The sequence below is a fragment of the Nerophis lumbriciformis genome, linkage group LG34 (genome assembly GCF_033978685.3).
Source record: "Nerophis lumbriciformis linkage group LG34, RoL_Nlum_v2.1, whole genome shotgun sequence".
In the NCBI taxonomy this organism is placed as follows: Eukaryota; Metazoa; Chordata; class Actinopteri; order Syngnathiformes; family Syngnathidae; genus Nerophis; species Nerophis lumbriciformis.
In genome coordinates, this window is record NC_084581.2 from 9810294 (window position 1) to 9827915 (window position 17622).

A 17622-nucleotide genomic window follows, 5' to 3' on the forward strand; every position below is an offset into this window, starting at 1 on the left:
GGGGTTAAACGACTTTGTGTAGACATGGCCTTAATCTGCACTGATCCAGGTAAATAAACAATAGACTAATAGGGCTCTCGGCCATCGCCTGAAACCCAGAAGTACCCGGATGTGCCTCGAGGTCACGTTACTGCAACCCGGCTATACTAGCTTTAGCCTCTTGTCACTTTGACACAGATTGATTACAAAAAAGGAAGTCATTTCTTTCTCATTTCACTGCAAATGTCACATTTGCGTTTACATCATGTTGGACGCTAATGGACGTGCACGCACAAACACACACACACACAGACACACACCCCTCTCCGATGTTTTCCAGCCTTTCCCATCGTCATGCACAAACACCACATTGGTCACAACAAAGCCGTTAGCACGTTTTCCATATGAGCGGCCTCGTAGGGTGCGAGGAAAAAGGAGCAGGCTAATTGCTGGCGTGATCTCGCCATCGACTTGGAAGCATTCTACATAAGAGATATCCGCGATAAACAACAGATGGTGGCGTGTAAAGCGCCGCTGATGGTGCACATGTGCAGCTTTATGGACGGCACACGTGCAGCACACACGTCATGGGTGCACTGGCACCCATCGGGGGTCGGCCTACGCTCGTAACATGCATTCCTGCGCCACATGTTGCCTCGATTTTTAACGCCGTGGCTCCAACAGGCACTAAAATATGACTTTGTTTTATTTTTTCAGCGTATAAACAGTTTTTGAACGCAAACAAGAAGTTACCTTGCACAGCAGATATAAAACTAGAAGCGAACATTTCTAAAAACTACACTTTTACTCTGCCTTGTCACAGGTTAGCATTTATTGAGTCTTTATTTTTTGTCAACATAATAACGCACACACTCTTCCCGTCATTACACTCTGCTGGACGCATTCGCATCTTTCTTATCATATTCGTCTTCGTCAATCTCACAACCACCCGCCGGGATGCCATCAAACGTGCACGTGCCACGCTACCGCGCCTGGAGCGATGAATGCTGGGATGCATAGACAAGTCTGTGTGATTATGTGAGCTTTGTGAAGCATTTGAATGCAGATGTAATGTAATAACCAATTTGAGTTTTGTTTAATGCATTTTTATCATAGTCTTCTCTCCAAGATTTCTGAGGCACAATAAGTCCTTAAAAAAAGAAGAGTACTCCTGCCTAATACAGCATATTTAGCTAGCACTTTTGCAGTACCGGTTGGAACTTAAAAACAGCCAAGTGCCGCCGTCATGCAGAGAATCTTTTTAACAAGCACCTTTGCAGTAAATTACTAACACCAGTGAACTGTCATGGAAGATCTTTGACTTGCGTTTTTGCAGTAGATTCTTAAAATCATCAGCGCGTTTCATCTTTTAATAGCGTTTTTGTAGTACACTCTTAAAACCGTCAGAGCAGTTTTGTCACATAGAGGATCTTTGACTAATGTTTTTGCATTAGATTAGAGTACCAATGTCTGCCGTTTTTGCAGTAGAATCCTAAAACAATCAGTGAATTTATGTTGTGTCTTTGACTAGTGTTTTTGCTGTAAATCAGAACATCTTTAACTAGTGTGTTTGCAGTGGGTTAGATAATCGTTGACTAGTGTTTTTGCAGTAGATGTTAAAACCATCAGAATTTCATGTCACAGATGATCTTTGACTAGCCTTTTTCTGCAGTAGATTCCTAATAACAGCAGAATGATCTTGTAATATAGTGTACCCTTTGACTCGTATTATAAGTTTACTATTATACTTTTTTTTAGTAGATTAGACTATCATTGCTTTACATTTTTGAAGTAGATTAAAAGATCTTTGACTAGTGTTTTTTGCAGTAGATTAGAGGATCTTTGACTCGTGTTTTTTGCAGTATATTAGAGGATCTTTGACAAGCGATTTTGCAGTAGATAAGAAAATCTTTTACTTGTGTTCTTGATCAGTGTTTTTAGTAGATTAAAACCATCAGAGCATTTCTCTCATATAAAATGATTTTAGACTACTGTTTTTGCGTAGATTACAGCAGGGGTCCCCAACCACTGGGCTGCGGACCGGTACCGGGCCGCACAAGAAATAAAAAATAAAAAATATATATATATATATATATATATATATACAGTGTATATATATATATATATATATATATATATATATATATATATATATATATATATATATATATATATATATTTTTTTTTTTTTTTTTTTTTTAATTAAATCAACATAAAAAACACAATGTATACATTATATATCAATATAGACCAATACAGTCTGTTCGGGATATGTCCGTAAGCACACTTGATTGTATTTCTTTATGAAAAAAATAAATAAATAAATAAATAAAATATAAAAATATTCCCCCCACGCCCCGGTCCGTGGGACATATTTTCAAGCGTTGACCGGTCCGCAGCTACAAAAAGGTTGGGGACCACTGGATTAGAGGATCTTTGACGAGTGTTTTTGCATAGATTAGAGGATCTTTGACTAGTGTTTTTGCAGTAGATTAGAAGATCTTTGACTTGTGTTTTTTGCTGTAGATTAGAGGATCTTTGACTAGCGATTTTGCAGGAGATAAGAGGATCTTTGACTCATGTTTTTGCAGTAGATTAGAAGATCTTTGACTTGTGTTCTTGCAGTAGATTAGAGCAGTGGTTCTTAACCTTGTTGGAGGTACCGAACCCCAGCAGTTTCATATGCCCATTCACCTTCTTTAGTGAAAAATATATATATATATTTTTTTTTTCAAATTCAAGACAAAGTTATATGTTTTTGGTAACACTTTAGTATGGGGAACATATTCTAAGTAACAAAGACTTAATTTAGAGTTATTTGGACACTAGGGGAACATATTCTAAGTAATAAAGACTTAATTTAGAGTTATTTGGTTAGAGTTAGGGTTAGGGTTATAATACGGCCATGCCGAATAAGGCATTAATAAGTACTTAATGACTAGTTAAGAGCCAATATGTTACTAATTTGCATGTTAATAAGCAACTAATTAATGGTGAATATGTTCCCCATACTAAAGTGTTACCATGTTTTTTTTACTGGTGCATAAAATGAACCGTGCATGAACATCACCTTGTTCAAACAACAAAACCAACACAGTGCATAAACTCATAACAAATTACACACCTGCAAATCAGTCAGCTGTTGCCGTATCCATAATACGCCGATAAGGAGAAGTTTGTATTTACACGATGAGTCGGGTGTGTTTTGACCTCCGCCGAACCCCTGAGGCCGACTCACCGAACCCATAGGGTTCGATCGAACCCAGGTTAAGAACCACTGGATTAGAGGATCTTCGACTCATGTTTTTGCAGTACATTCTCTAAACCATCGGAGCATTCCTGTCGTATAAGAAGATCTTAGACTAGTGTTCTTAGAGTATATTTGATTAGTGGTTTTAGTAGATTCTTAAAACCATCAGAGCATTTCTGTCACATAAGAGGATTTTAGACTAGTGTTTTTGCGTCGATTAGAGGATCTTTGACTAGAGATTTTGCAGTAGATAAGAGGATCTTCGACTCGTGTTTTTACAGTATTCTTAAAACCATCGGAGCATTCCTGTCTTATAAGAAGATCTTGGACTACTGTTCTTCGAGTAGATTAGAGGATCTTTAACTAGTGTTTTTAGTAGATTCTTAAAACCATCAGAACATTTCTGTCATAAGAGGATTTTAGACTAGTGTTTTTGCCTAAATTAGAGCAGGTGTGCTCATTACGTCGATCGCGAGCTACCGGTCGATCTCGGAGGGTGTGTCAGTCGATCACCAGCCAGGCATTAAAAAAATAGTCCTAAAAATGAGCGATCATAAATCTTCACTATGACGTCACTTTCGTCACTTGATTGACATTCACGGCACCCGAGGGTCTTCTGAGATGACGCTGGCTGCTGCCAGCTCATTAAAATTACCGACTGGAAGGCGAGAAACACTTTATTTCAACAGACTCTGGCGCCGTACCTGTCGTCAAAACTCCAAAGACCGACTGCACAGTTGCACAGTTGCGCTAACAAAACGAGTCTCAGAAAGCTGGCGTGCACAAGCTAGCAAGCTACGGAGTTTGCCGACAATGTATTTCTTGTAAAGTGTATACAAAGGAGTACGGAAGCTGGACAAATAAGATGCCAAAAACCAACCACTTTCATGTGGTATTGGACAGAAAGGAGGACTTTTTTTCTTCTCCATTCGAAAATGCGGACGTTTTTAGCACCACTGTCTGATTCCAATCAATGCAAGTCATCACAATCAGGTAATACACCAACTTATATTCTTGTCTTCATGAAAGAAAGGAATCTATATGTGTTAAACATGCTTGTATTATCTTTAAACACCTTAACTTGTTAACAATATTAACTATATCTGTTAAACATGCCTGCATTATCTTTAAACACATTTAACTTGTTAACAATATTAACTATATGTGTTAAACATGCTTGTATTATCTTTAAACACCTTTAACTTATTAATAATATTAACTATATGTATTAAACATGCTTGTATTATCATTAAACACCTTTATCTTGTTAACAATATTAACTATATGTGTTAAACATGCTTGCATTATCTTTAAACACCTTTAACTTGTTAACAATATTAACTATATGTATTAAACATACTTGTATTATCATTAAACACCTTTAATTTATTAACTATATGTATTAAACATTCTTGTATTATCATTAAACACCTTTAATTTATTAACAATATTAACTATGTGTTAAACATGATTGCATTATCATTAAACACCTTTAATTTATTAACAATATTAACTATATGTGTTAAACATGCTTGCATTATCATTAAACACCTTTAACTTATTAACAAAAACATATATTTCATAAATAAGTAAATATAAATTATATATATGAATGAGGTAGATCCCCACGACTTGATCAATTGAAAAGTAGCTCGCCTGCAGAAAAAGTGTGAGCACCCCTGGATTAGAGGATCTTTGACTAGTGTTTTTGCAGTAGATTCTTAAAACCATCACAGCATTCCTGTCATATAAGAGGATCTTTGACTAGCCTTTTTTGTAATAGATAAGAGAATCTTTGACTCGTGTTTTTGCAGTAGATTGTTCAAAATAGAGTGTTTCTGTCACTTCAGAATATATGCTTGAATCCAACAAGGTTTGTAGAGTTTGGAGTTTGAGGAAAAAAATAAATGTAAAAAAGTGTTTATCGATAGTCAATAAGTTCCCTCTAGCAAGCCTATTAAAGCGAGTAATCTACTTCAGGAACAGAAACATGTATTTCTTAGTGGATCATTGCAGACTTTATCTCCCTCACGTTTGCACTTGATTCCAATGGAGTCCTGGAGGAGGAAGAGCTGATGAGAATGAAGCGCCTCCAGGCTGGCTGACCTACATCCATGGCGGGTGGGGATGATATTACCGCTGCAATTAAGGGAGATGACAGCCGTCAAGCGGGGTCGCGCTGACAGACAAGCGACAGCACGATATCTTCTCCCGCTTGTAATAGATATTGATTTTTTTTAGCACACGCAAAAAAAACAGGACCTTTCGGCATGCGATACTGTGTATCAAAAACATTGAATCAACTTCTGAGTTCATTCAAAACTTGCGAGCAACTAGTGTTTTGCCGCAGATTCCTAAATACAGCAGAATACTCTCACATAGAGGATCTTGGATTCTTTGAAGGACTTACTACAAAAACACAAGTGTGAGATTCATGTCCTGTCATATAGAGTATCTTGGATTAGTTTTTTCAGTAGATCCTTTTTTTTTTTTTTTTCTTTTCTTTGTATTTTTTTTTTTTTTTTTTGTGTGTGTGTTGTGTATGTAGGTGTTTGTGTATATGTGGGCTTATGTATATGTGTGTGGGTGTATTAATGTGTATATATGTGTGGATGTGTATGTTTATATGTATATGCATGCGTGTGTATATGTGTGTATGTGTATGTATATGTATATGCATATATGTATGTGTGTATGTATGTGTATATGAATGTGTAGGTGTGTGCATGGGTGTGGATGTCCGGTGGCTCAATTGGCCTGGCTGTGGATGAGTTGGGGTAGGTGGGTTGGTGGCCTCGGTGGTAGCCGGGGGTGTGCGTTGTTGTGGTTTACGGGGTCGGTCGCTTTTTTGTTTTGGTTTCGGCGGCCGCGGGTGTTTACGCTGCGGACGGGCGGTGGTGGTGATGGTTGCTGCGGTGATACCAGCGGTTGGCATCGCTGTGTTGGGTTGGAGTGGTTGGGGGACTGTGGCTGGTGTCTGTGCGCTTGTGGGGTTGTGGGGCTGGCTGGCGTTGGCTTGCCGGCTGGTTTGGGGGCTGGCGGGCGGACGGGATACATTGGCTTCTTCCCCCGTTGGGGGGCTCCTTCCCCTGGCCGGGACTCGTATGGGCACGTTGCTGTGTGGATGGCCGGGATGCGGTGTTTGCATTGGGCGTGGGGGCTGTGCGGTTTTTCTGCGTTTGGTTGCCGGTATGGGCTCTGCAGGGTTGGGTTGGGGCAGGCGGGGGCTGGCTTTGTTTGGCGGGGGGAGGGCTCGCGTAGCGTCACGTTAAAGTGGTCTGGTGTGGGTCACGGGCTGTGGCGGGGGGTGACGGCCTCCTGGCCGTAGTTCCTGGTTGTCGGCCGCGTGGACTGGGGGGATGTCCGGGCCCTCTACTCCTCCTACTTATAGCGCACACAGTCACACATATATAGGACTTTGGGGATTGTCCTGCGGGGAGGCATGGCGGGGGGTTGAGGATGCCTCCAATGGGGCTCCAGTCCTCCTGTCTTGTCCCCTGCTCGTCCATCCCTCAATCTTAGCTGCATATTAGACACTTAGGATTTGGGGGGCTTGGTTTGGTTGGGACCCACCATGACCTTGATGTCCCCCAATTTTAATCGCATTATTAGTTCCCACAAGCATACATATCTCACTCACGCTACAGTACACACATCAATAGGGACTGGAGGTCGGCTGTAACGGCTGACCTCCTAATTTTAACTACACAGTAGACACTCTGGGGGCCTTGTACACATGCATGGGGGGTTTGGGGTTCGGCGCACCCCTCATTGCCTCGTCGGCCGGCGGGGACTGCGGTCTAGTGGCCTGCCAGGCTTTTATTCATTTATTATTGTTATATATATTTTTTTGTTTTTAATGTATTTATTATTTTTATTTTTATTATTTACTTATTTTTATTTTATTGTATTCTTTAAATTTTATTTTTTATTTTATTTTATTTATTTTTTTTATTTTTTATTTTTTTAATCTTATTATTTATTTGTGTGTGGCGTCGCGCGGGTCTCACTTCCTGTTGGGTGGGGTCCGTGCCCGTGTGGCCCGACCTTGCGCTGTGGGGTCTCTGTTGGTGACTTGGTGTGGTGGCAGCGCAGCCCCCGTGTCTGGTCTGGATGCTGTGTCTCGGTTGTTTGGGCGGTGGTGTGTTTGTGCGGGTTTGGGTTGGGGTGGGGGGCCTTTTGGTTGGGGGGGTTGTTGGTGTCTCTTGTTTGCGTGTTGGCGTTCGGGCTGACTGGCGGGCTGGCGCCGGCTGGTCTCCGTGGTCCTGGTGGCGTGTGGTTGCTGGTCGCAGTTTTTTTTTGATCGCTTTGATTTGATTGGCTGGTGCTGGCTGTCTGGGGTTATTGCGGCTGCTGTTTCTGCTGCCGTTTGTTTGTGGTGTGGGCGCCCGTGGCTGCTGGGTCTGGTGCAGGGGTGTGGCTGATGTTGTGACTGGTGGCAGCGCGCGCGCGTGATGGCTGTCGGGGCTGACGAACTGTGTATATGTATGTATATGTGTGTGTATGTATGTATGTTTATATATGTGTATGTGTACATATGTGTATGTATATGTATATATGTGTATGTGTGGGTATGTATACATGTATGTGTGTATGTGTATGTATATATGTATGTATGTATGTATATTTCTGGGGGTATGCTCTGGGCCTGCCTGTCAGACGGGGGTCGACGCCTCAGGCTACTGCATCCGAACTGCGTGTCTGGAGCTCCTGGGTCCCGCTGTCCATCCCTTCCGGGTGCCCGTCTTGGTTGGGGCCTGTTGGGCCTAGTCCCTGCGTCTATTGTGGTAGCTTGGTGCTGCAAGGTATTCCGAGGTGCTGCGAGTCGGCCAGTTGCTGGGGTAGTGACCTTGTTTGTCAGCATGTCTGTGATCTTCTTTTAATTCTTTTTTTTTTTAATTAATTAATTAATTAATTTATTTATTTATTTATTTTTTAATATATTTTATTAATATTATTTTTTAATTTTTCCCCTCCCTCAGGGGGGGGGGGCTCGGCGGGGCGGTTGCTGGTTGTTCCATCTCCATCGTTGGGGTCCCTGCGGGTGGGGTGGGTGGTTCCCGTGGCCCTGTGCCTGGGTGGTCCTGCGGCGGCCGGTTTGGGTGGGTTGGCCGGGGGCTGGCCTCGCCGCGCTCTCCGGGGGTGGGGGGTGGGCTCGTGGGGGCCCGGTTGCCGGTGGGGCGGGGGCGGTCTTCCCGTCCGGTTGCGGGGAGTCTCTGGGTCCCTCGGGCGGGGCGTCTCGCCTTTCTGCCCGTGTGGGGTGTGGTCTCTCGCTGGCTTGGGGTCTGGCTGTCCCCTGCTTTTCTCGTGCCCTGTCCTCTGCCGGGTGCGTCTGTCTGCGGCCTGCTGCTGGCCCTTGTGGGCGGTACGGTGGGTCGGGCTCTGGGGTTCCTGTCGCTGGCCGGCTTGGCTGCGTGGGGGCGGTGGTCCCTGGTTCCCTGGGCACCACGCCTCCTGTTTGTGGGTTGGGCTCTCGGGGGTGATGGGGCCGTGCTCTGGCTCCCACGCACTCTGGGAGTCGAATGTATTGTACATGCAAATTCACATATGCTCACATACGTACATAGGTACCTACGCTCCCACATACATACACAAATACAGTACATATTTACCTACCTAATGTTCGTACATCCACACGCACATTCAATATACAAACATACACATACACATACTGTACATATACATTCACTGTACAAACACATATACACATTCTGTACATATACATTCATTGTACAAACACATATACACATTCTGTACATATACAAGTACATATGCATACTTACACTCATGCACATAATCACGTTTCATCAAACATATATTAACGTTGTTGCCCTAGCGTAAACTGGGTGTAATACATGGCACACTGACAAAGCTTAACCTATTGTTACTATAACAATCTACAAGGTTAATGTAGGTTGCTTCTCTTTCTCCCCCTCCATTTTTCTGCATTCTTTCGTATCTCAAGTTATCATTACGTATATGTATTGTTGCATTTAAACAACTGTATTGTTGATAATAAAGGTAAATTATTGGTATTGTTCATTATCAATAGCACTATTTCTATTGGTATTTGTATTGATCCATTTGTAGTGTAATAATGCTCATTGTCATTTCTGTATTATTTTTTATTTTTCGCTAACTGCTTATTTGCTATTACTTTTACCATCATATTTGTACATGTCATATTTGCTGATGTTGCTCTATTGTTGTTGTTGTTGTTGTTGTTTGCTGTTGTTGTTTTTGTCTCTCTGTCTAATCCCCCTCTTGTCCCCACAATTTCCCCCTCTGTCTTCTTTTTTTTTCTCTTTCTATCCCCTCCTGCTCCGGCCCGGCTGCACTAAATGATAATATAAATACATTTAATAAAGTCAAATACAAATAAGGCAACAAGAGAAGTATCCTACACTTCTCTTTTGTAAAGTAAATCTGAACAGCCGACATGGGCATCTACATCAACTATATGATTTGCCTGAGAAGCTGGACAGGACACAAAAAAAAAAAAAAAAAAAAAAAAAAAAACCAGCAGAAGGCTCCTGCCATTATGGATGATCTTTGAGGGAAAAAAACAAAAAAAACAGCGGAGCGCTCCTGTCATACAGGGAGTGTTGTGTTTTTGCTTTTATTTCTCAAAAAAAGGCAGTGTTTTTGTCTAAAACAGCAATGCAATTTCATCATATAAAGGATATTTTACTCTTGTTTTTGCCTAAAAAAAACCAGCAAAGTAATTTTGTCATGTTGAGGATATTTGACTTATGTTTTTGCTTAAAAACAGCAATGCAATTTCGTCATAGAAGATATTTGTCTAGCATTTTTGCATGAAGTCCTTCAAAACATCAAAGTGTTCCTTTTAATATAGAACTTTTTTTTTTCTAACATTTTTTATTGTATTGTTGACATGCACAGTCCAGAAATAAGATTAAACACACTCAAATGTTTTTCCCCAAAAACAAAAATGTTTAAATAAAAAAACATGCTTCAATCAAATAAGTACAGGCAAATTTTGACATGAAGCCACAGACAACTGCACTCCTGAATGTCCCCAACACGGTGCGACAATACACAAAATTAGACAAAAGGCTCATCAATTATCTAACGTTCAATTACTTTTCAATCAGGGTTAAACTTAAGTTCAGTCGCTTTTACATATTTTAGGAAACCACCTCATACTTCCTGAAACTTCACAGAACAATTGTTCAATGTCAGCCTAAATATCTCCAATTTAAGGAAATAAAGAATATCTCTAATCCAGCTAGCGGGTGTGGCAGGCAGGCAGGCCTTCCAATTCAACACAATGAGTCTTCTAGCCAACAAAATAGTATATGCTACCAAGTTATTTTTGGATTTGCTGAAAGAAGATGACAGAGGGGCTACCCTAAATAGTCCACTTAGAGGATTCGATTCGATCTTTTCGCTAATTACCAAAGACAAAGGATAAAAAAATTCAGTACAAGAACTGCACAGGGATGGGCGAAACCAAGACATATGCATTAAGTTAGCTGGAGACTGTTGGCACCAATCACATAATACCGATATTCCGTCATACATCCAGCCGGACCTTGGTATAATAGGTATGGTGTATTAGCTTGCATTGAATGAGGCTATGTCTTGGACAAATAGAACACTTTATATAAGAATTAAAATTTTAGTGGACAATAGTAAAACCTAAAGTTTGGTAGTGTTAATCCTCCAGACGATTTGGGTCTCTGTAATTATTGTTTACGTAACCTGTGAGTCTTTTTTTTCTCCAAATGAAGTCTAAAATCTGATTATCTAATTTACAAAAGCAGAACTGAGGGAGAGAAAATGGTATGCACTGGAACGAATAGGAAAATCGTAGAAGTACATACATTTTAATAGAGTTGACACAAGCAACTGTAGATAAATTAGGTAAGGACCGGCGGTCAAAATCTCCCTCGAATCTGAAACAAAGTTGGCTTTATAAAGCTCTGCAAGTGTATGTGAGACCTGGACAACCAAGTATGTGAAACTTTACGTGGCAATTTTAAAGGGAAAATTGTGCAGAAGATATTTCCTAGCAGCAAAATTTACAGGAAATATTTCACTTTTACCCAAGTTGAAATAGTAACTAGACACATGTCCAAAAGCTTGGAGAATACTTAAGGCAGTATATATATATATATATATATATATATATATATATATATATATATATATATATATATATATATATATATATATTAGGGCTGCAACAACTAATCGATTAAAATCGATTATAAAAATAGTTGGCGATTAATTTAGTCATCGATTCGTTGGATCTATGCTATGCGCATGCGCAGAGACAATTTTGTGTAAAACTGTATTATAGAAGTTCTTGTTACATTATTATTATTATTATTAAGATTATTAAGATTTGAACATCAAATATGTTAATGTTCCATTTTTGTTATTTCCTGTTAAATGAATACAATTATTTTAATACAAGTGGCGAAGTTGGGAGAGTGGCCGTGCCAGCAATCTAAAGGGTTACTGGTTCAATCCCCGCCCTGCGATGAGGTGGCGACTTGTCCAGGGTGTACCCCGCCTTCCGCCCGATTGTAGCTGAGATAGGCTCCAGCGCCCCCCGCGATCCCAAAGGGAATAAGCGTTAGAAAATGGATGGATGGATGGTTCAATCCCCACCTTCTACCATCCTAGTCATGTCTGTTGTGTCCTTGAGCAAGACACTTCACCCCTTGCTCCTGATGGGTCCTGGTTAGCGCCTTGCATGGCAGCTCCCGCCATCAGTGTGTGAATGTGTGTGTGAATGGGTGAATGTGGAAATAGTGTCAAAGCGCTTTGAGTTCCTTAAAAAGGTAGAAAAGCGCTATACAAGTATAACCATTTACCATTTTACACACTGTGCATTTCCTTAATAAAACGGCGGACGATCTGTTTTGTTGAATACTACACTCTTGAATGCACGTTCTGAAATTAACAAAAACAAATTCTGAGGCTTTAATTCGTCTCTTAGTCTCTAAATTGATTCTGAAATAACGTGATGCACCATATTCAGAGTTTTTTAAATGCATCTGTAAATGCATTAATAAAGTATTTCTGATTCTGAATGTAAGTTATGCAGTGTTGATTTATAATGTTGTACAGTAATTATATAAACCCTAACAGTGGTATCAAGACAATGTCAAAGATGCGTTACTTTATATTTTAGTCGACAAAAGTAACTGTAATTTAACTCCACTAAAATAATGAGGAATTTAGTCAACAAAAACTAGACTTAAACAAAATACATTTAAATGTCTAAAATATGACTAAAACTAAAATACATTTTCCTCAAGACATCGACTTAAACTAATGTGAAAACTGCTGACAAATTTAACACTAGCAGTAACAGGCACATTCGAAATAACGTGTAATATTTACGTATTTTTCTCATTTTAAGCATACGCTGATTACATCACTGATTACTACTCACTGCAGCCTTCATGAGAATTAACACACATCAAAATACAAAATCACTTAATGTACATTGTCTGCTGTCACTGGGATGCTAACTGATAGGATTTTTTTATGTTCTCGTTTTGGATAACTCAACCCTTCCGAGGCAAAAAGGGGGGTGGAACCGAGCGTCTTTTTGTGTCTGTCTCACCATTTCTGGGTCTAACCTGGATGCCAAAGTTGACCAACTTGTCGGATTATGTCCTCATCTTTCTACCATCCAGGGGAGAGGCATTATTTATGATCTAGAATACATTTTCACAAGCTTTGAGGCGAGAAAGCAGCTCACCAGCCGATGATGCTCGTCAGCTCCCTGTGATCACGACACCGCTATAAATAGTTTGTCTGCGTTAGCGCTTATAATACCAGTGTTATTAATACTTGGTTAATATTCAAGTCACAAAATGTAAATGACGTATTGTTGGCGCTTTTTGGATGGTCATTTAGAGAGCTTGATGGATGGAATAGAGGACCTCCCATAGACTCCATTGTAAGTGGACTTTTATGTACGAGTTAGAATACTTCTTATTCCTCATAATGATTGTAAACGAAAAGTGTATTTCCCCTTTAAGGTGACATTCTGAGTTACACAACCAATAATGTCTGTTGTTTTTATTTGTGTCAGATCACAAAAGTGGTTTATGGAGCTTCAGCAGATTCCCTTATGGCTTGTTAGCATTGTGGCGATCGGTCATTAGCGAGCGCCCTCAACTATCGTATATGTAACTTAATCAATTAAGTATCCTTGTCGTCTAGCAGCTGAGGGCATGGGTAACTTGACACATTAAGTCATTTTAATGCATGGGTGTTTTATTTAGAAGCAATAAAAGGAAAATACCATCTCGGTGCCCGCAGGGGGATGCGGGAATCTGTGTCTTTAGGCCCTACCCCCTTTTTTGGAGTCACCTTGGGTCAGCCAGCGGCGCCGACCTCCCGTAAAGATGAGTGTTTGTGTGCGGAGCGCATAAAGCAGCTTAATGAAGCCTTGGCAGTGCTTCATGTTTGATGCCTCGCTTATTTTTACGAGCGAGCGAGTTTGCTGAACAAAACGTGCTGTGAAAAAAATGAAACATCGTCTCAGCTCCCTTGCTGTGCTCCTCGACTTAGGAATGAAGGCCAATATTGCCAAAGTTTGCTTTTAAGCAACAAAACATAATTATTTTATGTTGCGCCATTCTAAAATCGTTATTTCTTGGCATCTGGGTTTTTTTCCCCAACAACTGCCTCCAGGCTGCGTCGAATGAATATTTAACGCACTTTTCTGCAGGACAGGCTACAGTCGTCTGGTTTCTCGCCGGCAACCTGGACACGGCTTTCATCTGTCCTCGCAGGTGGCCATTTTAAATGAGCAAGGAGGAATTGTAGAGGAGGCATGCAAGGGTTAGTTATTGTGTCACGCCAACTGTTAACGCATTTACCTTCTACAGCTTTAATGAAGGATGTGTGTCAACTTGTTGTCTCCCAATGGACAAAGCGTCAACAAAGTGTCACACTTGTTTTGCGTCATAAATATTTAGTACATTTGTTGACTTTGTTTATATGGTACTGACTTCTCTATTAGGTACCCCTGCACAATCTAATGCAGTGTTTTTCAACCACTGTATCTCACGGCACACTAGTGTGCCGTGAGATACAGTCTGGTGTGCCGTGGGAGATTATCTAATTTCACCTATTTGGGTTAAAAATAAAAATATGCAAACCAGTAATTATAGTCCGCAAATTATGTGTTGTTGTTGAGTGTCGATTCTGTCTAGAGCTCGGCAGAGTAACCGTGTAATACTCTTTCATATCAGTAGGTGGCAGAAGGTAGCTAATTGCTTTGTAGATGTCGGAAACAACGGGAGGCAGCGTGAAGGTGAAAAGGTATCTAATGCTAAAACCAAATATAAACAAAAGGTGAGTGCCCCTAAGAAAAGGCATTGAAGCTTAGGGAAGGCTATGCAGAACGAAACTAAAACTGAACTGGCTACAAAGTAAACAAAAACAGAATGCTGGACAACAGCAAAGACTTACTGTGAAGCAAAGACGGCGTACACAATGTACATCCGAACATGACATGACAATCAACAACGTCCCCACAAAGAAGGATACAAACTGAAATATTCTTGATCGCTAAAACAAAGTAGATGCGGGAAATATCGCTCAAAGGAAAACATGAAACTGCTACAGGAAAATACCAAAAAAAAGATAAAAAGCCACCAAAATAGGAGCGAAAGACAGTAACTAAAACTCCACACACATGAAAACACCAAAAAAATCTAAAAAGTTATGGCGTGATGTGTCAGGTTCTGACAGTAGACCTTTTCTTTGAGACAAGAGCTATAGTAACGCATGGTTGGTTATGGTTTAAAGTCATATCCAACAATTGCGACAATGACTTTTTACTGTCAACTGAGTTTCATTTTTAATGATTTCTGCTAGCGGTGTGCCTCCGCATTTTTTCAACGCAAAAAATGTGCTTCGGCTCAAAAAAGGTTGAAAAACACTGATCTAATGTGATCCAATGCAACTAGAATAACAATACAGTTTCCTTCCAGCCCTGTAGATGGTGATAATGTGTATTGCGAAGTATTAGTGAGTTGTCACATTTTCTCTGCAGTAATTCACTGACATCTCCTTGCAATCAGACCAACCCTCAAGCTTTTTTTCAGCACAGCTTTTCTGCTGGTTTGGCCCTTGAAGTAAGCGGAGTGAAACAGGTGAAAGTACAGAGAAACGCCTTTATTTGTGCCTAAATCAAAATATGAGCGATTTCTTTTAATCTCTTGGCCATTCTAAAGTATTTTGTGTAAATTAATTATGTTGTCTAATTTTACTAAAAAGTGGTGTAACAGTACACTATAATCACACGTCGGCAGCTGCGTTGAAGTTTATGTTGTAACGGGGCCCCCTGGGCTTTTGGAATATTTATTTGATATTCTGCCATTTGAATATGTAATTTATAGAAAAATATGTCATAAATGTTGTATACAAATAATATAGTAGTGAAAGTTCAATATTAAGGTTGCTTAAATCAAATTAAGAATGCATCCATGCATCCATCGTCTTCCTCTTATCCGAGGTCGGGCCGCGGGGGCAGCAGCCTAAGCAGGGAAGCCCAGACTTTCCTCTCCCCAGATTAAGAATGTACTAACAATATAAGACTACTACACTCCCGATCAAAAAAGAAAAATGGTTTGTTGTACATGCATTGTGGAAAACCCAGCGTGGAAAATTTTAGGCAACACAGAAGTCATCACGTCATCAATGCTCACCTTTAAGCATTCACACACAGCACCAACATTGCTCTGGGAAGTAAAGGAAAACTTGACAGTTTTATAATCATATTTAAGTGAGAAATGTCGGGATGTAACGGTATCAAGATTTCACGGTAAAATATCACAGTATTAAGACCACGGTATGATATTATTGCGATGTATACATCCATCAAAAAAAATCTTTGTAAAAATGCCATAGTATGTAAAATGAAGTTGAAGGATAAACACACTTACTGTTATTGAACACAAACATAATGCGAAAATGTTCTAATCATATTTTTTTTACTATAAGCATTTTTAAGTGCAAATAATTGTGCAGGAACATTTACTGTTTTAAGCAAATATGTAAAAGCATAATTACAGTTGATGTTTTTAAAGTAACAATGTAGTATAACAATAATATAGTGTCTTTCAACTCTTACTATCTGACAAGCAATATCCTTTACATGCTGGCCTCTCATTTGTTATATCAGTCTGGAAAATGTTTCTCAAAAAAGTAAACTAACAATTGAACTTTTAATAATGTAAATACCTCACAAACTGATGTTTGGCTTCGCTGGCTTCACATATCTTTTCAGTGTGATGATTTAGGAGGTGGCAACTTGTCTAGCCCTGCTTTCCGCCCGAGTGCAGCTGGAATTGGCTCTAATCAGTGAAACATGTTTAAAATAAACAGTGGCATTTCTAACTTACATACATTTTTGAAAAAGCTCCAAGGAGCCACGAGGGCGGCACTAAAGAGCAGGCTCAAAATATATAAATTTTTTTTACATGGGGTTGATCAAAGTCTTTTTTAGATATTTCATTGATACTTCAATGAGTTGTAGATAGTAGTTTTTATTTTTGTTTTATGTGTACTATTGACTTTTTGATCAAACAATAGCCCTTTTACATATCAACAGTTGTTGCTTTTTCACTACAGTAGAGCGGAACCATCCTTGGCTGGGCACGCCCTCCTTGTGTTGGAGGATACATAGTTGGAGTTTTGGCACCAGCATCTAGACTAGATCTGACCAATCTCAGTCTATGAGCATGTACTGATGAAGCCTTCTTCTAAGACAAAGTGAACAGTTGCGATCAATTGAATGTCCTGAGAATACAATGACCTGGATGAACGAGGACATCCATTGACATGTTTCGAAACATTTTGGGTAGGATACCTTAAAAATGGTGCGGGAATATGAAAGATTGGCTCGGAAAGTTGTGGACCACTGTAACCACCCTGCAGTATGAAAACTTTTGCATTACCTGTGGTTTCTCACAGGGTTCAGTATTGCCCCCCTACTATTGATTCTGTACATCAAAGACATTTGTAAAGTACCAGATACATTGAAGTTTGTGGTTTTTACTGATGACACAAATATTTTTTCTCTGGGGAGAACTTGCAGCAGCTCTTGGATTTCAAGCTCTGGCTTCTCCTTGGCACTATTGCTAGCCAAAGTCTGCTCTGTATTTTTTTAAAGAGTAGAAGTGTTGCTATATTGCGATTTCCACGCAATACACATTAAGTGTATTGCGTGGGAACGATACTCCTTTGTACCGCACAGAAAACCAGAATGAACATATAATTACGCCTTTGGTGTGCACTAAATAACAAAACAACAGCTTGTTGTCACGCTAAATTAAGTAAACAAAATTAATTGTGTCAATCAAATCATATTTGTTTGTAAAAGCAGAATCGAT

General features: G+C 40.0%; 1 protein-coding gene across 2 annotated transcripts in view; it reads left to right on the top strand.

The window, feature by feature from the left end:
- LOC133576296 (kelch-like protein 29) overlaps positions 1-17622 on the top strand; it is a 490295-nt gene that overhangs the window by 40043 nt on the left and 432630 nt on the right. The gene's annotated exons all lie outside the window — the stretch shown is intronic.